The sequence below is a fragment of the Ranitomeya imitator genome, chromosome 2, assembly GCF_032444005.1.
Source record: "Ranitomeya imitator isolate aRanImi1 chromosome 2, aRanImi1.pri, whole genome shotgun sequence".
Lineage (NCBI taxonomy): Eukaryota > Metazoa > Chordata > Amphibia > Anura > Dendrobatidae > Ranitomeya > Ranitomeya imitator.
The window spans coordinates 460,526,027-460,552,733 of record NC_091283.1 but is presented as its reverse complement, the minus strand read 5'-3'; the positions used below and the strand labels follow the sequence as shown (position 1 = coordinate 460,552,733).

At 45.5% G+C, this 26,707-nt stretch overlaps 1 protein-coding gene across 2 annotated transcripts in view; it reads left to right on the top strand.

Moving 5' to 3' along the window:
• The window catches only part of CDH4 (cadherin 4), a 1,112,924-nt gene that overhangs the window by 970,646 nt on the left and 115,571 nt on the right, over positions 1-26,707 (top strand). The window lies entirely within an intron of this gene.

The window sequence follows — 26,707 nt, the reverse complement described above, 5'->3', positions numbered from 1 at the left end:
GGTCTATGTGTAAGACCGAAACGTTACAAGATATTGGGATCTTTAATAAACTAATTGCACATGCAACCATTTCAGTGCCAGATTATTTGACATTTTATGAATTATTAGTGGTATCCTTCTCTGTGTACCTTCCAGAAACGGACTGACGTGTATTTCATCCTTATCTTGGTTTTGGATAGTGATCTTCGATTTCATTTTCAGGATAGTCTGAAACTATACATGGGTCATTGCAAAAGTTGTTTAATTCAATGACTTACCTATCCTGTTAAGCACAATGCTTGTTATTCTTAGTTTTAGAGCGCAGTCAGATGCCAATATTACTCATGTGGGGATCACACTGCATCACAATCCTTTGACTGGCCATCGGTTCTCCTGACCTGAGCATGACAGCATGTATTTCTATGAAGCTATCACGCTCCAGTCAGGGGAGCCGACGGCCAGTCCAAGAATTGTGATGCGATCCTTGCTCGAGTAATATGACCGTCTGACTGCGCTCTTAAAACTTTTGAGGTCTGTGTAACAGTGCAGTTACATGCCAAAAATCGGCATAACTAAGCATATGCTAAATAGTTGCAAGTCAAATTTATGTATGAGATAACCAAGATAATTGTCTGTAAAATGAAGGTAGTCTTGTTATGCTCTGGAACTTTACAGGAAAACCGTGTCCCTGTACCAATGTGCTGTCAGGTGTGGGGTGTATCACACTCACTTGTAGGCCGCAGGCCTCCACGTCCTCCATTTTCAGGAGCTTCTTCACACAACTCATGGGACACCAAGTTATTTTCAACGAACAGAAGTTTCCTTGACAGTTCAAGTTCACTGCCACATCTATTATCATTGCTGTCTTCTGATCCTTGTCTACTATCACAATGTCTGGTTGGTTAGCCAACACCTGCTTATCCGTCTGGATCTTGAAGCCCCACAGGATTTTAGCCCTTTCATTCTCCAAAACTTATTCTGGGGTCTCCCACCTGGACTTAGGGGGACTTAGCCCATATGCTTAGCCCATTTTCATAGTCATGAAATTACAGAAAAATCTTTAAATGAGAAGGTGTGTCCAAACTTTTGGTCTGTACTGTGTATATATATATATATATATATATATATATATATATATATATATATATATATAGATATATATAGATATAGATATATATCTATATATATATATATATATATATATATATATATATATATATATATATATATATATATAGTAGAAAAAAAGTGGAAACAGCACAGCAGACTTCCAGAAAAAAAAGTGATGTTTATTGCCCAAATGGCATGAGAAACGTCGCCACGCCATTTGGGCAATAAACATCACTTTTTTTTCTGGAAGTCTGCTTTGCTGTTTCCCTTTTTTTTTCTACTATTCAAGAAGCCTTCTGAGATTGCTGGCTGGGGATGCACGCACTTTGTTAAGATGCTGTGTTTGGTGCTGTTCCAATTTTTTAACCTATATATATATATATATATATATATATATATATATATATATATATATATATATATATATATATATATATATATATATATATATATACATAACACAAGACATTATTCGCATTACACATTATTAAAATGATTGATATTTTCAGGGATAGGAACATAGCAGCCCAGTTCACCGCTCTTACAGCTCAGCAGAGTGAGTGCCTTTGTATGGGAGAGTCAGTCGAGATGACTGTCAGCCGCGCAATCATCCAATGCATTGTTTGGTCTACAGCAATCTAATGTATATGGCCAGCTTTTTTAAGAAAAGAGTGAGATGTACTGTACTGATTACTTCTCAGTGAAATAGTCACAATCGAACTTCGGGCAGATGGATTTAGATGTGTTGTTGGGCAAGGGGATGTGTGAGACGGACACGTGATGCTCTTACAAACAACCAGCTATGATTGCAAGGAATATTCATAATGTGGTTGAAGCTACACAGGCCCATTACAAGGCCTGGGAATTGTGCGATAAGCACACCCTGAGGGAGAGATAAATACTATGCCTCTTAGAAGGGAGCAGCCAACTCCGAAATTACCTCATTCACTAACAATAGTTTTTCATTTGGAATCTGCAGCTGTGTTGTTTGTGCTTGGACAAGAATCAAACAGGCTTGTGTCTGCAGAACTGCAGCCGGGCACTTCTTATGCACGAATCATCGGAATTACATTGTATTGTTACACAATTAGGAGCAAGGATGGGGGACACGGATGCATCTTTCCCTGTGCTTAGCAGCTCAGATGAAGGCGGCATTAAGAGGCACCTTCCCTGTGCTCAGTGCAGGCTCAAAGGGTCACTGCACCCAATGATACAAGCTGATCGATGGTGGACACACTAGCTTGTTCTCTCCTATCACATACTCAAATAACAAGGGCGTCAGTTCTGATTTTAGGACAGTGGATGGAGACATTCAGATCCATTATTAGTGTGGAGTGATACACAAATTAATATGGTGGCCCCATTTAGGCTATGGTCATACGACTAACTGAGAAAATCAGTCCAATTATGCTAATCACACTCAGATCAGAGTGTGATCATAGTGTGAGACGATTTTATTGGATGTAGAGAAGGGGGGGAAATTCTCCAGCTTCTCAATTCTCTGAGTCTTTAAAAATCGGATTACACTCGGATGACACCCGAGTATGGTCCAATTTTATTGACGGACGAATAGACTTGCATGACCGAGTTTGATCCGATTGACGGATGCCAATCGGGCATGCTGCAATTTTTTTTTCCTCTAACAGACTTAATCTGAGGAAAAAATCAGACATGTGCACGGCCTCATAGAATAACATTGGTCTGAGTGCGATAAGATGTTGTGTAGGATCGTACTCGGATCAAAAATATGGTCATGTGCACGAGCCCTTATAGGTCAGGCTCTAAGCTGATAACCCCTATCCATAGTATGACAGGATATATTAACAACCCAAAGTCACTGATAATGGGCAGTGTGTATTGCCATGCTAAAAATGTCTTCGGTTTTCTTCTGATTCCTTCTGGCATCTTCCTGATAAACGGTCACCATAAATATGTAATTTTTTGTCTTTCAAATCTAAATTCAAGACTGTAAAGCTCTGATATATTTTTACAAAGCTTTGATTCTGGCTCCAGAACTACCAAACATTCATTATCCTCATTAAAAATGTAAAAATGAAGATAGATCCCTGTCTGGAATTTCTGATTCCCTATATCTGGGAAACTCACTTTACTAAAGCTATATTCTAAAGAAAAAAACAACAAATCTCCGCTATACTTTTCATTGCTTTCAGACTGGGAAAAAGTCAGGTTGTCTACAACATATTGATGTCTTATCTGTAGAAATGATATCTGCTCCAGCAACGACTGGATGTAAGCAATTCAAATGAACGGGCAGATAAACTGCAGAACTTGGCCGCAGCCAGCAAACAACGTACAGAGCATTGGATTTACACTCTGTACATTGTTTATATCTGTTCAAGGTTGGTGCCGATATCAGATGATGGGTGGGGTGCCGGGTTTCGAACCCCCACAAACGGCTAATTGATGACTAATTCTAGACCACCAATATGTTTAGTCCTAGAGAACCTCGTTAAAAATGTGTAACTTTTTTTAATTTTTAATAAATAAATAGTATATTTAATTGTATTACCAGTATGTTTAACCCCTTCATGACCTTGGCATTTTTCGTTTTTCCGTGTTCGTTTTTCACTCCCCTCCTTCCCAGAGCCATAACTTTTTTATTTTTCCGTCAATTTGGCCATGTGAGGGCTTATTTTTTGCAGGACGAGTTGTACTTTTGAACGACATCATTGGTTTTAGCATGTCATGTACTAGAAAAAGGGAAAAAAATTCCAAGTGCGGTGAAATTGCAAAAAAAGTGCAATCCCACACTTGTTTTTTGTTTGGCTTTTTTGCTAGGTTCACTAAATGCTAAAACTGACCTGCCATTATGATTCTCCAGGTCAGTACGAGTTCATAGACACCTAACATGTCTAGGTTATTTTTTATCTAAGTGGTGAAAAAAAATTCGAAACTTTGCTAAAAAAAAAAATAAAAAAAAAAAAAAAAATTGCGCCCTTTTGTGATCTGGGGTCGGTTGAGGGCTTATTTTTTGCATGCCGAGATTACATTTTTAATGATAGCATTTTGGTGCAGATACGTTCTTTTGATCGCCCGTTATTGCATTTTAATGCAATGTCGCGGCGACCTAAAAAACATAATTCTGGCGTTTCGAATTTTTTTCTCGCTACGCCGTTTAGCGATCAGGTTAATGCTTTTTTTTAATTGATAAATCGGGCGATTCTGAGCGCGGCGATACCAAATATGTGTAGATTTGATTTTTTTTTTTATTGATTTATTTTGATTGGGGCGAAAGGGGGGTGATTTAAACTTTTATATTTTTTTTATTTTTTTCACATTTTTTTTAACTTTTTTTTTTTACTTTTGCCATGCTTCAATAGCCTCCATGGGAGGCTAGAAGCAGGCACAGCACGATCGCCTCTGCTACATAGCAGCGATCTGCTGATCGCTGCTATGTAGCAGAAATGGAGGTGTGCTGTGAGCGCCGACCACAGGGGGGCGCTCACAGCCACCGGTGATCTGTAACCATAGAGGTCTCTAGGACCTCTATGGTTACCATCCTGATGCATCGCCGACCCCCGATCATGTGACGGGGGTCGGCGATGACGTCATTTCCGGCCGCCCGGTAGTTAAATGCCGCTGTCTGCGTTTGACAGCGGCATTTAACTAGTTAATAGGTGCGGGCAGATCGCGATTCTGCCCGCACCTATTACGGGCACATGTCAGCTGTTCAAAACAGCTGACATGTCCCGGCTTTGATGCGGGCTCACCGCGGAGCCCTGCATCAAAGCAGGGGATCTGACCTGGGACGTACTATCCCGTCCGAGGTCAGAAAGGGGTTAAAAATGTAAAAACATTAAATGATTTAATTATCTATTTTTTTATTTTTTTTTTGCAGCCACTGGGGCTGCTGTTTCTAAATGTGCTTGTGTTTAAGTGTCACTGCATAACATTTACACACAGCAAGTACGACACACGCGACATTTAGGCCGGCGTCACACTCGACGTATAAAAATACGGTCCGTATTTTACGGCCATAACACGCCAGAAAAGTAAAAAAATGGTGATCTGTAAGTACTCCGTAGGCAAGGTGTGTCAGTGTATTTTGCGCATGGCATCCTCCGTATGCAATCCGTATGGCATCCGTACTGCGAGATTTTCTCGCAGGCTTGCAAAACCGACATACGGACATACAATGGATCCATGTGTTAAAAAAATCATAAAAACATGTATACTGTCTATATATATATATATATATATATATATATATATATATCAGTAAGACATATATATATATATTAATATTTCATACAGCGCTAGATAGCTTAAAAGCCGGTAATTCAATTGCCGGCTTTTGCTATCTCCTTCCTAAACCCGACATGATATGAGACATGGTTTACATACAGTAAACCATCTCATATCCCTTTTTTTTGCATATTCCACACTACTAATGTTAGTAGTGTGTATGTGCAAAATGTGGGCCCTGTAGCTATTGATTTAAAGGGTTAAATCGTGGAAAAAATTGGCGTGGGCTCCCGTGCAATTTTCTCCGCCAGAATGGTAAAGCCAGTGACTGGGGGCAGATATTAATAGCCTGGAGAGGGTCCATGGTTATTGGCCCCCCTGACTAAAAACATCTGCCCCCAGCCACCGCAGAAAAGGCACATCTGGAAGATGCGCCTATTCTGGCACTTGGCCACTCTCTTCCCATTCCCGTGTAGCGGTGGGATATGAGGTAATGAAGGGTTAATGTCACCTTGCTATTGTAAAGTGACATTAAGCCAGATTAATAATGGAGAGGCGTCAATTATGACACCTATCCATTATTAATTCAATAGTAGGAAATGGTTAAAAAACACACACACATTATTCCAAAGTATTTTAATGAAATAAATACACAGGTTTTTGTAATATTTTATTATTCTGGTTATCCACCTGAAGACCCTTGTCCTGTAAAAAAGTTAAAATAAAAAAACAACAATATCCCATACCTTCCGTCGTTCTGTATCGTCCCACGATGTAAATCCATCTGAAGGGGTTAACTATTTTTTACAAGCAGAAGCTCTGCTAATGCAGCTGTGCTTCTGTCTGTAAAACCCCAGCAAATGAATGGAATGTAGGTCAATGACCTGGATTTACCTTCAGTTGCGGTGATGCACCCTCTGCTGGATGTCCTCATATGAACTCGAGCATGGGAAAATATTCAGAAAAGTTCCCAGGCTCGAGTTCATATGAGGACATCCAGCAGAGGGCGTCTTACCGCAACCGAAGGTAACTCTCTTGGTCCGTGTGTAATCCGTATTTTTCTTGCCCCCATAGACTTTCATTGGAGTATTTTTTGCGCAATACAGTGACAAACGCAGCATGCTGCGATTTTCTACGGCCGTAGAAGACCGTATAATACAGATCAGTAAAATACGGCTGATAGGAGCAGGGGCAAAGAGAAGCATTGTACCGTATGCAATCTGTATTTTCTGCACCTCTCTTACGTCCGTAAAACACGGTAGTGTGACGCTGGCCTTACACACAGCAAGTATGGTACACGCAAGGGCTAGAAGAGTAGAGTCAATCTCTGGCCCTGTCTCTTATCCTAGGGCAGTATCAGTTGTGCACTGCGCACATATGCTGGCATGGGCAGTGTGCAGCTGTAAAAAAAACCTGGTGCCATGTGTTTGAAGCCCAAAGCTATATACTGAGCTCTACCCATCTTTGCCGCCATGACCTGTTAATTCATTCGCTAGTTATCTTTGTAGTCGTAGTCCTCAGTGCTGGGTATTGATGCGAGAGACTCGCGCGAGTTTCTTGCATTGCACACGCAAGTCTGACCCCTGCCTTAAAGTCAAATACCAGGAGTATCAAAAACAAAACAACTTTATTTAAAACATGACATACCAAAAAGAAACAAAAACCACATTGTCAACAAAAGTAAAAAAAATGCATTCAAAAACTCAAAGAAAAAAAATGCAAGTAACTTTTAATTTACCTAATATGTGCACAAATGCAGTGGAAAATCTGCTACGTCAAAAACTCACCAACTATTCATTGTGGTAACGTAGCCTTACAGACCACTGCAGTCTCAGAATTTTTCATGACATAGGGTATACGTGAGTTCCGTGACCTGGAAAAAATTCCCCCAATCCTCTTAAACAGGCCCCCTTTCATACATAATAACCTAAAGAATAAACTTCTATCATACGTAAATCAACAGACTGAGACATATGTTGGATTTAATTGGCCACAGCAGCCATTTTATTAAAATAAATGATAACAGAACTTTTATAACAAGCCAGAATAGGAGGGGCGGTCCTCGAAGCCCCAAAGTTATAAACCTCAGCATCCCAAATTCCACAATGTTCAGCCAAGGATAAGTCTTACCCCCAGCCGTAAAGCACCAGCTTAGGGATAGATAACAACCAATCCTGGTCCACCGAACCCACCCCCATGCCTGGGGCCCATAAATCCACCTCACGCGGGATAACCGAACCGCGCCTTGTTAAATTCTCTCATGGGGGGTCCCGGACCTCTCAAGATCCCCCCCCCCCATTGAACCACCATTTACCATTTCCACCGACTTTGAGGACCTCCACCCCCGCCAAACTGCCATGACAATACCCTAACAGTATACACAGACCAGAAAACAAGTACATTTAGGTACCTCTTAAAACAATACTCAAAAAACCCTCGCGGGCCGAATCCACCCCCTTTACCCTAGCCAAAAAAGAGAGGGCGAGCGGGAGATTCCTCACTTGTCACACAGGCACCTAAAATGGATGCCTGCGTGAGGAGCGTGCCCCCTTTTATGTGCCCCCTCCCTACAGTCCCTTAATCCCACCTCCTCACATTCAAAATTTGCCATTAACCCTCCCCTCATATCCTGATTAACCCTTACCTCACTACCTCATCTAAACTGCTCCAGCTCCCCAGGTCCCACGTAACCCCGTCATGGCGGCCTCCCCTTAAGTGCCGTGGGCCCCCCAGTATGGCCTTTCTCCCACTGAAAATAGTCCATCATAATAGCGCACATTTGTCTTCTGCATAACTGAAGCTGAAACTCAAGGACTTCATTAGTTGCATCAGGCGTGCTTGACATAAAACATATCAAATATCTGGACAGGCTAGAGGTTTGTTGTCTGTGACGTTTGATTCCATGTTAGTAATATGGCTAAATCAAAAGAGTAGTCTGGCCCAAAAAGTTAAGAGAAGAGATCAGTGGTTTGCACGAAACATGGAAATAGATATAAAGGCATTGACTGTTCCTTGAGATATAGTTGGAAGCAGACTTCTCAAGTTCAAAGATTCCAGAGAAGGAAAGTGGAAAACAAAAAATCCTCAAGTGATTGCAAAACAACCTGCAGCAAGATTTGGTGACAATAGGCATTGAGATTTCAGTTTACACAGTAAAGCATATTAAATGCTGAAGGATTCAATGGCCAAATTCCAACGATGTAACCTCTACTGACCCAAAAGCACAAAAAAGGTAACTTTAACATGCTCAACACCATATAAATAAGAAGAAGACACACCCAGGAAGAAGCAACCGCGAAACACGCGTTAGGGTTCAGAGGCACAGCCGTCACTTGGCAGTGGATTTTCTGTGGGACACGCTTAATGGCAATATGTTGAGGAACTGATCTTGTGCAATATTGTGGGGCTTTGAAGGGATTATACAATAGTATTTTGTCAGGGGTGTTCCGCTATATGGTTAAATTGCGCCCTTAGCACCTGTTCTGAAATTGTGGATATGACTTTTTGTCTTCCTCTCCCCTCTGTCCACTGACAGCATGGTTACCGTAGTTGTTTGTTGCAAATATTATACTATTAGAGCTCAATTGAGAGCGTTGCAAACGTGTTATTGACTATATATACATATATACCTTTATCATTAGAGGATCTCAAACTCTGTGGATTAAAAAAGAAAAAAATCTTTTTTGCTGTGTTCCACTTTTTGCTTGGCCTCCGTTCTTGTTTGGTCTGAGGCACCATTCGTTTTTAATGTTTTGCTATCTATTGATGTTAAAATAAATAAATTGAACTGTTTTAAATTTCATGTTTTGAAACACTTCTTGATCCTAGTGTTGAGAATCACGGGAGGATCATTATGTTTAAATCCTGTTACGGAGTGTAGCCTATTCCCGTGTAGGGTTTATGGGCTTGGGTAATATGCTTACCATATAAATAAGCTACAGAAGCTTGAGGTTTCTGACCTGTGTATGGTGAAACACACCGGAACTTTTTGAGCCTATCGATCAGCTATATGTTTGGAGGATTAAGAATGAAGCAATTGCTAAAGAGAACACCCTGCGTACTGTGAAGCATGGTGGTGGCTGAATGATGTTCTGGGGCTGCTTTGCTTCCTTTGGCACTAAAAGCCTGCAGTGTGTGGAGGGCAAGATGGATTCAATCAAGTATCAGGAAATTCTGGGAAATAACATAATGCTTTCTGGGAAGAAGCTGAAGCTTGAAAGAAGTGGGGACACAAAGCATAATACGGTTTTCTTTGGTGGGGAAATTGGTCTAGGTGAGAGGTATAGAAATTGCTCACCTTTTGGAGTTGTTTAACCCACAGCTGAGCAATCAAGATGTGACAGCTGCTCCAGTGCCCTCAGATAATGAAATCCCACCAAAGTAGAACAATTGGTGGAGGAGAGGAGTAGTAGTTTGTGCTAAATTCAAGAAATACAGAGGACATGATGAGGAATTAGATCATGTGGTTTATTCTCAAAACATTTCAAAGCTGAACCAACTTCATCAGGAGAATCTCAATGAACATTGTGCAAGTCAGCCAACATTTCGAAGTGGAACCAACTTATTCATCAGGAGAACCATAATGTTAAAGTGCTGCTGAATATGTTGGCGCTATATAAATTAAAATTATTATTATAAATTATTATAATGTTAATTTTATGTTGAATTTGAAGAAACCACTCATGTCATAGTTTTTATGGTTGAAAGTAGACATAAATGAGTCCATTCAACCTATAACCTCAAGTTGTAAAATTAGTTGTGTGGAGCTATTCAAATTGTTCTTGATTGAAATATTGTAAACACCAGAAGGTTTATATATTTTGCTAAATATTCTAATTTGTAATGGGGTATAGGTAATTTACATTGCAATTGTATATAATAAACCATAAATTCACACATAATTTTTTCATCAATGTTCTCTATTCGATTTCGAGCTATTTTGGTCCATGTGACCTTCATCCATTTTTATTTTATCAGAAAAAACTGAAGGAGAGTTCTGATACTTCTCCTAGCATTAGGTTAGGCTCACTTGTTGAGGTGGATCCTCCAAGCCCAAGGTCTGGGTGGGCACATGAGTCACAGGTGTCAGTGCAACAGGCAGGTGAGGCACACGGGAGACAGGTAGCAAAGGTATTGGAGATTACAGGCGGACAAGAGACGTTCTGGAGACAGCAGACAGGCAGCAAAGGTCTTGGAAGCTTCAGGCTGAAAAGAAACATCCTGGAGACTGCAGACAGGTAACAGAGGTTCTAAAAGCTGCAGGCCGGAGATTTCCTGGAGACCGCTGAGAGGTAGCAGAGGTACTGGAAGCCACAGGCAGACATGTCTCAGCAACACTAAAGTTTTATTACCAACACAAAGGTCTTGGAAAGCCTTATGTAGGCCCAGGCAGATGATCACATAAAATCACACCGTGTCATCTGGAGCATGTAGGGCACAACAAAGTTTAGCAGACCTGTGTGAGTGGAGAGAGGCAGGGATCCTGGGCGTCTGTATAATACCGGCTGTCACGATATGGTATGAAATATCATAAGTAGTTCTCTTGCTAGCCTGCGTGGGCTAAGCCCCCCTTCTTGGAGCAACAGTTTGTAGCTGCAAATTCCTGGCTTTCCTTCTCTGAGAGTATGGGGGAAGAGAGGTTTTATTGCCGAATGGAATTTACGACTGGCATTTCCTGTGTAAGCTCTTGTTCAGCTATAAGGAAAAGTGGCTCCAAAAATTCATGAAAGATTCTGTGTTTAGTTTTTGTTAGATATTAGGCAAACGATTTAAGCTAGAAATACGAAAATATATATTCTTAGTCTCACTCGGTGTATCTACACATCCCATGAGACTCGGGCTTCTAACTCCATCTGGTAAAGAAGTAGGGTTTTCTCTGTAAATATGTATCCCAGATAGGACATATTTGATCTCATTAGAATGCTCACGTTAATCCGAGATGAATGATAGGTTGAGTCTGACTCTGTCATGTTTTGTAGCAAAGTTATAGCAAGTAGATAAATTTAAGATTGAAGTACTCAGAATGTAGAGAGAGGAGGGTCTGGATAAGCCAGCCTTTCTGTGATGTCACAGCCTTGAAAGTATAACTGGCTGCACACATCCCCAGCTGTGTCTGCTAGATTTCTTCCTGACTTCTTGTCTTCTCCTGAAGCCAGCAGCATCCCATGGACTGGGATATATGGAAACTGCCCTAGCCTGGTTGCCTGCAATGCTTTTAACATGTGAGTGTTATCTTTTCTCTTTTATTCCCGTTATGTTATAATTACCCATGTACATATTTGCAATTGTCTCATTTGTAACTTCTTTATAAAATATCTTTGATAAAGCACTGCCTAATTAATTTTTTATGGGATATAATATTATATATTAGTCCGTTCTCCTGCTCTAAACTTACCCTGTCTTCTGAAGGGAAATACGCTACTGTTACTGTTGTGTTGGGTTAGCTTCGGACCCGTTTAATCGAAGTTGGTGGCAGCGATATGTGTGCCGACTGTTGAGGGATGCTGTAGTGACTGCGGCGTTAATAATTATTGTTCCTGCCTGAGTGGGAGTAGTTATCGCGTCGCTGCAGCGTGCCCAATAGCCAGTACATAGCAGGCAGCCTTTCTGGCGACTAATTACCCAGGGTGCAGTACCTAATCTGACCTGAGAGTAAGGGGGCGCCAGAGAGCTGCAAGTGTTAAGTGGAACTGTAAGCGGGATATACATAAATCCCTGCAGTTTGTGGTATATTGAAAGCAGTGGGATACCTAGAATAAGCCCCTGCTGTAAGCTAAGAGGTCAATAGCCTTGTGTGTGGTTTTTCATCACATCGTGGAGTGGAGGGATAACTAAGATAAGCCCCCCTGCACATGTGATAGCCGTCTGTTGGCCTGAAGTCACCTCAATCCGTGACGTAGGGGTGATGGTCACGGTGGGAATCCTGACCCAGTGGTGACAGCGGTCAGGGGAATCGTGACAATTGGTGGCAAGGCGGTGGGATATCTTAGAGCATTAGTGATTTGGTTTGAGTAATCATTCCTCTCACTAAAAACTCGCAGAAAGTTCTTGCGAGGACTCTGCGCAAATAAGTTTGGAGAACGAACTCAGTGCTTTTTTGTTGTGAGACAATTGCGTACTGGTAATTATCCCTTCCCTTCCTCTTCGTTTTTCTATCCTATCTTTTATTTGGCAACCATGGCTGCGAAAGGGGAAGCCTGGTACAACCAGCAGAAGAAGGACTCTCTTGCTGGGATATGCACGTACCATGGCCTGAACCCCCAGGGTAAGACCAAGACTCAAATGGTCGCTGAACTGGTGCAATTTGAAGCAGACCAAGCCAGGCCACAGAGCCCAGAGGCCGCAGAAGCCAGCACAAGCGAACATGGTGCTGCAGCAGAGGTCCAACCACTGAATACGGGCCCTACTGGCAGCCAGGGGGGTGCAGACCTCCTCCTGCAGCTGGCTCTGCAACAATGCTCCGCAGATGACCTAGAGAGACGTCTGCAGCTGATCCAGCAATACCAGGAGCGAGCCGAGCGAGAGGCCCAGGCCCAGCGAGCCGAGAGAGAGGCCCGAGCCGAGCGGGAGGCTGAGAGAGCCGAGCGCCAAGCCCAGCGAGAACATGAACTGGAGATGCTCCAGCAGGGGGGGATGCCCTCCACCGCCCAGAGACGTGAGCCCAGCAGCGCTCAGATACCTAAGCCCCGGCCCGATCACTTTCCTGTTATGGAGAAGGACGGGGACTTGGACACTTTTCTGCGGGCCTTTGAGAAAGCCTGCAGACAGTACCGGCTGCCTACAGATGAATGGGCCCGATACCTGACACCAGGGCTGAGAGGTAAAGCTCTGGAGGCGTTTGCTGCCCTCCCTCAAGAACAAGATGGTGACTATGAGGCCATCAAGCAGGCTCTGATAGCCAAGTACCAGCTTACACCCGAGGTGTACCGTAGAAAGTTCCGGACCCTCCAACGTGGCCCACACGACAGCTACAGTGATGTGGTACATAGACTGGGGACCCACTTTGACCAGTGGACCCAAGGACTGTCAGTGACCACCTTTGCACAGCTGCGAGACCTGATGATCAAAGACCAGTTCTTTCATCTTTGCCCAGCTGAGGTGCGACAGTTCGTGATGGACAGAGAACCCAAAGACGTGACGAAAGCAGCGCAGATTGCCGATGCCTATGAAGCCAACCGTAGATCGGAAGTGCGGAAGCCAGTCACCACCAGCTGGAGAGGGGGTAAGCCTGCAACCAACGCCAGTACCCCTGCCAGCCAACACACCAGAGGTCCTGGCCCTGTGGCCAACAACACCAGACCTACCACCAAACCTCGCAAGTGTTACCACTGCAATCAGACTGGTCATATCAGTACCTACTGCCCAGCCAAGCAGAAGAACACCCCAGCCAAGGCCCCAGGGCCTAATGCCGCAGTTCTTTTGGTGGGTGGTGTGGCTGGGAGGGTGTGTGACAATGTACAGCACGTCACTGTGGGAGGCCATGTTTGCTACAGGCCTCAAGGACACCGGGGCTGAACGAACTCTCATCCGACCCGAACTGGCGGCCCCTGAAGAAATCATTCCAGGGAAAACCCTAACTGTCACTGGGATTGGGGGCATCCGCTGTCCCTTACCGATGGCCCGGGTTTTTATTGATTGGGGTGCTGGGAGCGGGGTGAAGGAAGTGGGGCTGTCGGATAATTTGCCCACTGATGTTTTGTTGGGGACTGATTTGGGGAGGATGTTTGCATACTACGTCCCTGACACCCCTCCCCAATCTACTAATGAGGGTAAAGTTAACCCTGATGATGATGATGATGGGAGATCGCATGTGTTACCTGACCATGCTTTATCTTGTAATGATGCATCTATTAACCAGGTTTTTCCTAGGATTGATGGTGAAAATGTTGTACCTGTGCCAGCTGAACCTGATAATGATTTTTCTGTGAAGGTTAATGTGTCCATAGGTACAGGCGTGCCCAGCCACGTCGCTCTGCGGAGTGAGAGGGCTGAGGAACCCCTAACAGGGGCAAGTGTCGGTGCTACAGGAAATGGGGAGATAGGAACACATGGGCTACTTGCACAGTGAACAAGTCTGTATGATCATGTTAACACACCACCAAGAAACCTGAAGACACAAAAGAGAATAGTAAAACCAAAAACACTCAGTTTGAAAAAATGTTGCAGTAATCCGCAAGTGCTAGTAAAAGATGTAAAAAACAGGGTATTTGGTTGATACGTTTTTTGCAAAAAATGTATACTAAGCTGCTCTACCAAACTTCACGGTATACCCTTATCAGAGCAGTCCTAACTAATGTATGCAATCCCTATCTGATGTATTTAAAAACCTGATCATCTGTATATTACCTGTTCTCTTGTGTCTACAAGACTGGGGAGTTCCACCACTCCTCTTGGGCTATCTGCACAAAAGCTGTTCTACCCTGTATGCACACATGGATTTTTCCTCTCTGAACCCTGTTCACACAGGTAATATACAGATGATCAGGTTTTTAAATACATCAGATAGGGATTGCATACATTAGTTAGGACTGCTCTGATAAGGGTATACCGTGAAGTTTGGTAGAGCAGTTTAGTATACATTTTTTGCAATAAACGTATCAACCAAATACCCTGTTTTTTACATCTTTTACTAGCACTTGCGGATTACTGCAACATTTTTTCAAACTGAGTGTTTTTGGTTTTACTATTCTCTTTTGTGTCTTCAGGAAATGGGGAGATGCATGGGAACCGTGAGGAAGGTGATGCCATGAAAGTGACCAGTGCCACCGAGGAAGGTAACTGGCCCATAAGTAGCACTGCCCCTGGAGTGTTGGGGGTGGATGGGGAGGTAGAGCCCATAGCAGCGCCGGCTGATGGGACTGTAGAAACCCCCGGGGAGACAGCCTACGTAGCTGCTGTCACCCGCAGTCAGAGTGCCCGGAACGCAGATAACTGTCAGCCTTCCGGACCCTCCTCAGTCATCACTGTGACTGAACCAGAGGTGGACCCAGAGCAGGTCCAAGAGGGTTCCCGTGGGGAAGGGACCCTGACGTCGCTTCTGGCTTCCCCTAGCCAGGAGTTTCAGGCCGCTCTGCACACAGATGCGAGCCTAGAGAGTTTGAGACAACTTGCCGGGACGCACTTCTCCGAGGCTGATAAGGAGAAGGTGTTCTGGGAACGAGGAAAGTTATACCGGGAGACAGTACCCGGAGAATCACAAAAGGAGTGGTTGAGGGAAAGACAGCTGGTCGTCCCACAGCAATTCCGGGGTGAGTTGTTGCGGATTGCCCATGAGATCCCGCTAGCTGGACACTTGGGGATCAGCAAAACTAAGGCCCGGCTGTCTCAACACTTCTATTGGCCTAAGATGGGGACAGATGTGTCAAACTACTGCCACTCCTGTATCACTTGTCAAAGAGTGGGGAAGGCGGGACCTGCTATTAAGGCTCCCCTGATCCCTTTGCCAGTGATAGAGGAGCCTTTCCAGAGGATCGCGGTGGACATTGTGGGCCCGCTGGCCGTCCCCAGCAGCTCTGGAAAGCAATACATCCTTACTGTGGTAGACTATGCTACCCGGTACCCAGAGGCAGTAGCTCTGTCGTCAACTAGGGCAGATAAGGTGGCGGATGCCCTGTTGGCCATCTTTTCACGTGTAGGGTTTCCCAGGGAAATGCTTACTGATCAAGGGACCCAATTTATGTCTCGCCTAATGGAGGCTCTCTGTAAGAGAATGCAGGTGAAGCACCTGGTATCGAGTGCGTATCACCCACAGACCAATGGCCTGTGTGAACGCTTCAATGGTACCCTCAAACAGATGCTACGCATGCTGGTTGAGACTCAAGGGCGCGAATGGGAGCGGTACCTCCCACACCTGCTGTTCGCTTACCGAGAGGTTCCGCAGGCCTCGACGGGGTTCTCCCCCTTCGAGCTCCTGTACGGCAGGCGAGTGCGGGGACCCCTTGGGTTGGTAAGAGAATCCTGGGAAGAGGAGCCGAACCCTTCTGAAGTGTCCATAGTGGAGTATGTCATGCGCTTCCGTGACAAGATGCAGACCTTGACGCAGTTGGTGCATGACAACATGACGCTGGCTCAGGCTGATCAGAAGCACTGGTACGACCAGAACGCCCGGGAGCGGACCTACCACGTGGGTCAACAGGTGTGGGTGCTGGTCCCCGTACCAACGGATAAGCTTCAGGCCGCCTGGGAGGGCCCGTACGTCGTCCACCAACAGCTCAACCCGGTCACTTACGTGGTCACGCTTGACCACGTTCGGGGTAGGCGAAAGGCCTTTCACGTCAACATGATGAAGGCTCATCACGAACGTGAACCTTTCGTCCTACCGGTCTGCAGCTTGCCCGAAGACGGTGAGGAAGACACCCTCCTGGACTTGCTGGCCCAAGCCAAGGCCAATGGGTCCATCGAGGATGTGGAGGTAAGCGCCTCGTTAACTGAACCCCAGCGGGTGCAGTTGCAAACCACACTGGAACCTTTCCGGGTCGTGTTCTCCAACCGACCTGGGAGGACTGAGTTGGCAGTCCACGAGGTGGACACCGGGAATCACGCCCCACTACGGCGAACACCCTATCGAATCTCTGACCAGGTGCAGCAGATTATGCGCCAAGAGATTGATGAGATGTTACAGCTGGGGGTGATTCGACGGTCAAAGAGTGCGTGGGCCTCACCTGTAGTTCTCGTGCCAAAGAAGGACCGGACCACCCGGTTCTGCGTGGACTACAGGGGGCTCAACGCCATCACAGCCTCTGACGCGCACCCCATGCCGCGCATCGAGGAGCTGCTTGAGAAGTTAGCTGGCGCAAAATACCTGACAATAATGGATTTGAGTAGAGGATACTGGCAGATTCCCCTGAGCCCCGAGGCGCAGGAGAAGTCCGCCTTTATCACGCCCTTCGGACTGTACGAGTCCACGGTCATGCCCTTCGGCATGAAGAATGCCCCTGCCACTTTCCAGCGGATGGTCAACCTCCTGCTTCAGGGACTGGAGACGTACGCCGTGGCGTACTTGGATGACATTGCCATCTTCAGTCCCTCCTGGAAGGAACACCTGCAGCATCTCGAGGAGGTGCTCAGGCGAATTCACCAAGCAGGACTGACTATCAAGCCGGGAAAGTGCCAGATGGGCATGAGGGAGGTTCACTACCTGGGGCACCGGGTAGGCGGGAACACCCTGAAGCCAGAGCCTGACAAAGTGGGAGTGATCGTGAACTGGCCCACTCCCGTGACCAAGAAACAGGTGATGTCCTTCTTGGGCACTGCAGGGTACTATAGGCGCTTCGTACGGCACTATAGTAGCCTGGCAAAACCTTTGATGGACCTCACCAGGAAGAAGCTACCCCACATCGTCAACTGGACAGATGGCTGTGAGGGGGCCTTCCAGGCGTTGAAAACTGCACTGTGCAACGCCCCTGTGTTGAAAGCAGTCGACAACAGTCGACCGTTCTTGGTGCAGACCGACGCCAGCGAGTTTGGCATTGGTGCTGTGCTCAGCCAGGTTGACTCGGAGGACCAAGAGCACCCCGTGTTATACCTGAGCCGGAAACTTTTGCCGAGGGAAGTGGCCTACTCCACAATCGAGAAGGAGTGCCTGGCCATAGTCTGGGCCCTGCAGCGCTTGCAGCCCTACTTGTATGGTCACACTTTCACTGTGGTGACCGACCACAACCCTCTGCGCTGGCTAAACGCCATGTGTGGAACCAACGGCAGGTTGCTACGCTGGAGCCTTGCCCTTCAGCAGTTTGACTTCACCATTGAACATAAAACGGGCAAAGAGCATGGGAATGCAGATGGACTCTCCCGCCAGGGTGAACCTACTGAGGTGCCCATGGAGGCATACCGTGGGGTACTGCCTCCCTAGCGCACACCAAAAGGGGGAGGTGTCACGATATGGTATGAAATATCATAAGTAGTTCTCTTGCTAGCCTGCGTGGGCTAAGCCCCCCTTCTTGGAGCAACAGTTTGTAGCTGCAAATTCCTGGGTTTCCTTCTCTGAGAGTATGGGGGAAGAGAGGTTTTATTGCCGAATGGAATTTACGACTGGCATTTCCTGTGTAAGCTCTTGTTCAGCTATAAGGAAAAGTGGCTCCAAAAATTCATGAAAGATTCTTTGTTTAGTTTTTGTTAGATATTAGGCAAACGATTTAAGCTAGAAATACGAAAATATATATTCTTAGTCTCACTCGGTGTATCTACACATCCCATGAGACTCGGGCTTCTAACTCCATCTGGTAAAGAAGTAGGGTTTTCTCTGTAAATATGTATCCCAGATAGGACATATTTGATCTCATTAGAATGCTCACGTTAATCCGAGATGAATGATAGGTTGAGTCTGACTCTGTCATGTTTTGTAGCAAAGTTATAGCAAGTAGATAAATTTAAGATTGAAGTACTCAGAATGTAGAGAGAGGAGGGTCTGGATAAGCCAGCCTTTCTGTGATGTCACAGCCTTGAAAGTATAACTGGCTGCACACATCCCCAGCTGTGTCTGCTAGATTTCTTCCTGACTTCTTGTCTTCTCCTGAAGCCAGCAGCATCCCATGGACTGGGATATATGGAAACTGCCCTAGCCTGGTTGCCTGCAATGCTTTTAACATGTGAGTGTTATCTTTTCTCTTTTATTCCCGTTATGTTATAATTACCCATGTACATATTTGCAGTTGTCTCATTTGTAACTTCTTTATAAAATATTTTTGATAAAGCACTGCCTAATTAATTTTTTATGGGATATAATATTATATATTAGTCCGTTCTCCTGCTCTAAACTTACCCTGTCTTCTGAAGGGAAATACGCTACTGTTACTGTTGTGTTGGGTTAGCTTCGGACCCGTTTAATCGAAGTTGGTGGCAGCGATATGTGTGCCGACTGTTGAGGGATGCTGTAGTGACTGCGGCGTTAATAATTATTGTTCCTGCCTGAGTGGGAGTAGTTATCGCGTCGCTGCAGCGTGCCCAATAGCCAGTACATAGCAGGCAGCCTTTCTGGCGACTAATTACCCAGGGTGCAGTACCTAATCTGACCTGAGAGTAAGGGGGCGCCAGAGAGCTGCAAGTGTTAATTGGAACTGTAAGCGGGATATACATAAATCCCTGCAGTTTGTGGTATATTGAAAGCAGTGGGATACCTAGAATAAGCCCCTGCTGTAAGCTAAGAGGTCAATAGCCTTGTGTGTGGTTTTTCATCACATCGTGGAGTGGAGGGATAACTAAGATAAGCCCCCCTGCACATGTGATAGCCGTCTGTTGGCCTGAAGTCACCTCAATCCGTGACATAGGGGTGACGGTCACGGTGGGAATCCTGACCCAGTGGTGACAGCGGTCAGGGGAATCGTGACACCGGCACCAGAACAAAATGGTACCGGTGTCTTCAGTGTTTTGGATCAGTGTGTTATCAGTGTGTCAAACTTTTTTTCTGGTATGGTTTAAGAAAAAAAAATCCAAAGCTTCTCATATACTTTGCAGTGTTAAACATGTACAGTAAATGGATGACACATGGTGCAAACACACAAACGTGTGCAGCACCATAAATTATAATGGGTACTTGTGGGATCCATGAAAAAATCAGATCGCACACATACTACAAACACGTACATGTGAAAGGGGACTTAGTCAGTAAAAGCAGACAGCACAGAATGCAACACTGATGGCATCTGTGTGTTGCCCATTTTTTTAGTGGCTACTGTAAGGAGGTGGAACACAAGAAGAGTCCGGGGATGGTTACCTTCTCTGCTCCATGCCTGGAACCATTGAGCTGTGCTACAGGTTCCCCAGGGGGCAGACTTAGAGACCGGGACAGGAAGGAAGCCAGGCAGAGAGCGGGAAAGGCGCGCGCGCACGTGGCAGAGCAGCGTGTGCAGCGGTCAGGGCAGGACACAGCTGCGCTCCGGGGAGGAGAGAGGGCTCCCGGTCAGAGGACAAATGCAGGGATATTGCCCAGAAAGACTGCATCTTGTGAGTACATGAAAGCGGACTCTGCTGTGACTGGAAAGGGGCGCCTTGACACCCGTGCAGAGACAGTGGCCGCGCAGAGACTATGACCTCTGGTACCCACTGTATCAGTGCAGAGCCCCTGATTCCTGTTAAGAGACTTAACCCCTTAGCGACCGCCGATACGCCTTTTAATAGCGGCCGCTAAGGGTACTTAAAGCACAGCGCCGTTAATTAACGGCGCTGTGGAAAAAGTGAATAGCGCCCACCAGAGTCGGATTTTCTCCGGGGTCTCGGCTGCTGGGGGTAGCCGAGACCCCAGAGAACATGATTCGGGGGGGGTTTACCGACCCCGCATTTGCGATCGCCGGTAATTAACCGTTTAACGGCGATCGCAAAAAAAAAAAAAAAACGTGATCTCTATTCCTATCAGAGGACAGAGAAAGGGGGTCCCAGATAGCCCCCCGATACTCACCTATCTCCCCCGGTGCTCATCGTGGCTTCCGGTGGGCGCCGCCATCTTCAAAATGGCGGGCGCATGCGCAGTGCACCCGCCGGCCGGCTCCGGGAGAATCTTTGGGGTCTCGGCTGCCGGGGGTAGCCGAGACCCCAAAGAGCATGATCGGGATCGATTTTACCGACCCCTGTTTTGCGATCGCCGGTAATTAACTGTTTACCGGCGACCGCAAAAAAAAAAGCATAGTGTAAGTCTCTGTCCTCTGATGTGATCGCACATCAGAGGACAGAGAAATAGGGGGATTCGGCGACCCTATCATACTCACCGGTGTCCCTGGATCCTCCTCCTGCTCCTCCTGGCCGCCGGCATCTTCTGGGCAAAAGAAAATGGCGGGCGCATGCGCAGTGCGCCCGCCATCTGTCTCCATCTGCCGGCCAGCAGGAGAAGAGCAGTTGGGGCTAAAATTAGAGTTAGGGCTAGGGTTAGGGTTAGGGTTAGGGCTAGGGTTAGGGATAGGGTTAGGGCTAGGGTTAGGGTTAGGGCTAGGGTTAGGGTTAGGGCTAGGGCTAGGGTTAGGGCTAGGGTTAGGGTTAGGGCTAGGGTTAGGGCTAGGGTTAGGGCTAGGGTTAGGGCTAGGGCTGGGGCTAAATTTAGGGTTAGGGTTGGGGCTAAATTTAGGGTTAGGACTAAATTTAGGGTTAGGGTTGGGGCTAAATTTAGGGTTAGGGTTGGGGCTAAATTTAGGGTTAGGCTTCTTTCACACTTACGTCGGTACGGGGCCGTCGCAATGCATCGGCCCGACATACCGACGCACGTTGTGAAAATTGTGCACAACGTGGGCAGCGGATGTAGTTTTTCAACGCATCCGCTGCCCAATCTATGTCCTGGGGAGGAGGGGGCGGAGTTACGGCCACGCATGCGCGGTCAGAAATGGCGGATGCGACGTACAAAAAAACTTTACATTGAACTTTTTTTGTGCTGACGGTCCGCCAAAACACTGATCCAGTGCACGACGGACGCGATGTGTGGCCATCCGTCACGATCCGTCGGCAATACAAGTCTATGGGCAAAAAACGCATCCTGCGGGCACATTTGCAGGATCCAATTCTTGTCCAAAATGACAGATTGCGACGGATGCCAAACAACGCAAGTGTGAAAGTAGCCTTAGGGCTAGGGTTAGGGTTGGGGCTAAAGTTAGGGCTAGGGTTGGGGCTAAGGTTAGGGTTAGAGTTGGGATTAGGGTTAGGGTTTGGATTAGGGTTGATATTAGGGTTAGGGTTGGCATTAGGGTTACGCTTGGGATTAGGGTTAGGTTTGGGATTAGGGTTAAGGTTAGGGTTGTGATTGGGGGTGTATTGGGATTAGGGTTAGGTTTGAGGTTAGGGTTGAGATTAGGATTAGGGGTGTGTTGGATTTAGGGTTTTGATTAGGGTTATGGTTAGGGTTGACATTAGGGTTGTTTTGGGGTAAGGGTTGTGATTATCGTTAGGGTTAGTGATTAGGATTATGGATCAGGTTGGGATTAGGGTTAGGAGTGTGTTGGGGTTAGGGTTGGAGCTAGAATTGGGGGGTTTCCACTGTTTAGGTACATCAGGGGGTCTCCAAACATGACAGCCAATTTTGCGCTCAAAAAGTCAAATGGTGCTCCCTCCCTTCTGAGCTCTGCCGTGCGCCCAAACAGTGGGTTACCCCCACATATGGCACATCAGTGTACTCGGGATAAATTGAACAACAACTTTAGTGGTCCAATTTCTCCTGTTACCCTTGTGAAAATAAAAACTTGGGGGCTACAATATCTTTTTTGTGGAAAAAAAATATTTTTTATTTTCACGACTCTGCATTCTAAACTTCTGTGAAGCACTTGGGCATTCAAAGTTCTTACCACACATCTACATAAGTTCCTTGGGGGGTCTAGTTTCCAAAATGGGGTCACTTGTGGGGGGTTACTACTGTTTAGGCACATTAGGGGCTCTGCAATCGCAACATAATGCCCACAGACCATTCTATCAAAGTCTGCATTCCAAAACGGCGCTCCTTCCCTTCTGAGCTCTGCCGTGCGCCCAAACAGTGGTTTATCCCCACATATGGGGTACCAGCATACTCAGGACAAATTGGACAACAACTTTTGGGGTCCAATTTCTCTTGTTACCCTTGTGAAAATAAAAACTTGGGGGCTAAAAAATCTTTTTTGTGGAAAAAAAAATATTTTTTATTTTCACGACTCTGCATTCTAAACTTCTGTGAAGCACTTGGGCATTCAAAGTTCTCACCACACATCTAGATAAGTTCCATGGGGGGTCTAGTTTCCAAAATGGGGTCACTTGTGGGGGATTTCTACTGTTTAGGCACATCAGGGGCTCTCCAAACGCGACATGGCGTCCGATCTCAATTCCAGACAATTCTACATTGAAAAAGTAAAACGGCACTCCTTCTCTTCCAAGCTCTGCGGTGCGCCCAAACAGTGGTTTACCCCCACATATTGGGTATTGACGTACTCAGGAGAAATTGCACAACAACTTTTGTGGTCTAATTTCTCCTGTTACCCTTGTGAAAATAAAAATTTGGGGGCAAAAAGATCATTTTTGTAGAAAAAATGCGATTTTTTATTTTCACGGCTCTTTGTTATAAACTTCTGTGAAGCACATGGGGGTTCAAAGTGCTCACCACACATCTAGATAAGTTCCTTAAGGGGTCTAGTTTCCAAAATGGTGTCACTTGTGGGGAGTTTCCACTGTTTAGGTACATCAGGGGCTCTCCAAACGTGACATAGCGTCCAATCTCAATTCCAGCCAATTCTGCATTGAAAAAGTCAAACGGCGCTCCTTCACTTCCAAGTTCTGCGGTGTGCCCAAAAAGTGGTTTACCCCCACATATGGGGTATTGGCGTATTCAGGAGAAATTGAATAACAAAATTTATGGTTACATTTCTGTTTTTACACATGTGAAAATAAAAAAAATGGTTCTGAATTAAGATGTTTGCAAAAAAAAGTTAAATGTTCATTTTTTCCTTCCACATTGTTTCAGTTCCTGTGAAGCACGTAAAGGGTTAATAAACTTCTTGAATGTGGTTTTGAGACCCTTGAGGGGTGTAGGTTTTAGAATGGTGTCACACTTCGTTATTTTCTATCATATAGACCCCTCAAAATGACTTCAAATGTGATGTGGTCCCTAAAAAAAAATGGTGTTGTAAAAATGAGAAATTGCTGGTCAACTTTTAACCCTTATAACTCCCTAACAAAAAAAAATTTTGGTTCCCAAATTGTGCTGATGTAAAGTAGACATGTGAGAAATGTTATTTATTAACTATTTTTCGTGACATATCTCTCTGATTTAAGGGCATAAAAATAAAAAGTTTGAAAATTGCAAAATTTAAATTTTTTTTGCCATATTTCCATTTTTTTCATAAATAATCGCAAGTAATATCGAAGAAATGTTACCAATAACATGAAGTACAATATGTCACGAAAAAACAATCTCAGAATCAGCGGGATCCGTTGAAGCGTTCCAGAGTTATAACCTCATAAAGTGACAGTGGTCAGAATTGTAAAAATTGGCTCGGTCATTAAGTACCAAATTGGCTTTGTCACTAAGGGGTTAATATTAGACTGAGCATCGTTTTCCCGGGATAGGCTGTGCTGCAAAAGCTAAAGACTCAGAGCCTGTGCATATCACATTAACTCCCGAAACCCCAGCCAGCGGGCTCCTAAAGACTACACAGCTCACGGACAACAGAGGGACGACAAGTGCCGCTGTTTCTCGGCGCCTACGTTGGAGAAGACGACCCTTCAAGCAAGTTCTCATCAGACTGATAACTGTTCTTTTCCTCAAGAAATCCCGCTTAATTCTGTTACACTCTTTGACTCCCATATTTTGCACCGTTATCTTTTCAGTTCATTTTCTACAGTTTTCTCCCTGCGAGGAGAATATTGTCCCTGTTAATAAATTCCCCCCAACAGTTGGTCTGTCTGTTCTGTGGTGACATACTCAACCCTGCACTCTATAACTACAATCACTTGAATGGACTTTCAATGAGAGCTTGTGACGCAGCTTCTAACTTTCGGCCAGTCAGAAGCTACGCTCACAAGGTGGAGCTGTGGGACCAGACCAGTGCAGAAAAACAGCGAAGATGCAGGAGGGCGAGTACATGACCGGCGGTAATGGACTTACATTTAAAGCACCACTCGAGCTGTGAGAGAAAAAACCCACTGGAGTGGTGCTTTAATTTCACTGCTTATCAGCTAAAGTACTGGAGACCTCTCAATGATCTGTGCACGCCGTCCTTGATATTTCTGAGCAGCGGCTCCCTCTGCCCACCTACTGACAGTTTTTTTCCTGAGATTGTCTCCCTGCCATTACTGTATGTTAGGATGACAGAAGAAACATCTCTCTATATGTACTTGGTTAACCCTTAAGATACAGGGGTCGATATTGATTCTAACATCTAAAGGGTTTAAATCCAAGGCTTGGAGCTAGCACCAATCCTGGCCGATGCAAGAACTATATAGCTAACCACCATCTGTGCTATGAATGTACAGCACTTGTCGGTCACCAAGGGGTTACAGAAAATGGAACATATGGAATTATTCAATATGTAGTGTAGATAGATAGACTTAAGTTTTATGTAGATCTATATATATCAAGAGAACAATAGAACCATGTTGCTATCACTATGCAGCCCCCATACATCACAGCCGGATTAATGGTCCTCACATAGGAGAGGCACTGACAGGCTTATACATGGAGCTGGCCTCCATTTCTCCTGACAAATACAGACAAGCTTTCGATGTTTTCTGGATTACCCTCCATAAGAACTGCGTGTCTCTGCATTGCGGTAATGACTTTCAATCGCTCCTTAATTTTTCGTTATCTGTCTTCCCGATGCAAGGACGGCGTACTCTAACATCTGTCTCTCAGCCAGAGGTGAGGAATGCACCATCTTTAGGAGGCTGTCAATCAATTTCAGTCAGCGGAACATATGTTTCTCCAGCTCCCTGTTCTGTGCTTGTCTGCAGAGAATAAACACAAATAGTGATGTCGGATATCGCTGTGTTGGCACGCACATCCTGCTCCATACGCTTTTCCATTATGTTATAAAGTTAGAGCGATGGTAGTATTGGTAAAAACGCCTATAAATAAAATCTGCCTTACAGGTGGCGAGTCCTGATTTACTTACTTCAGTGTTCATTAGGACAATTTCATGCATTAAAGTGAACGTATCCGCTGATACATACTGCCCCTGCCACAGGCAACATCAATCAGAGACCATCTCCAGCATCATAAACATCTATGGTTTTAGTACGCGACGGCATTTTAGAGAAAAAACAAGTGCGGCTAGGTACGAGGTGACTAGTACAAGTGTGGCTTGGGACGAGGTGACTAGTACAAGTGTGGCTTGGGACGAGGTGACTAGTACAAGTGTGGCTTGGGACGAGGTGACTAGTACAAGTGTGGCTTGGGACAAGTTGACTAGTACAAGTGCAGCTAGGGATGAAGTGACTAGTACAAGTGCAGCTAGGGACAAGGTGACTAGTACAAGTGCGGCTAGGGACGAGGTGACTAGTACAAGTGTGGCTTGGGACGAGGTGACTAGTACAAGTGTGGCTTGGGAAGAGGTGACTAGTACAAGTGTGGCTTGGGATGAGGTGACTAGTACAAGTGTGGCTTGGGACGAGGTGACTAGTACAAGTGTGGCTTGGGACAAGGTGACTAGTACAACTGTGGCTAGGGACGAGGTGACTAGTACAAGTGTGGCTCGGAACGAGGTGACTAGTACAAGTGCGTCTAGGGACAAAGTGACTAGTACAAGTGCGCCTAGGGACGAGGTGACTGGTACAAGTGTGGTTAGGGACGAGGTGACTAGTACAAGTGCCGCTAGGGACGAAGTGACTAGTGCAAGTGCCGCTAGGGACGAGGTGCCTAGTGCAAGTGCCGCTAGGGACGAGGTGACTAGTACAAGTGAGACTTGGGACGAGGTGACTAGTACAAGTGCAGCTAGGGACAAGGTGACTAGTACAAGTGCGGCTAGGGACGAGGTGACTA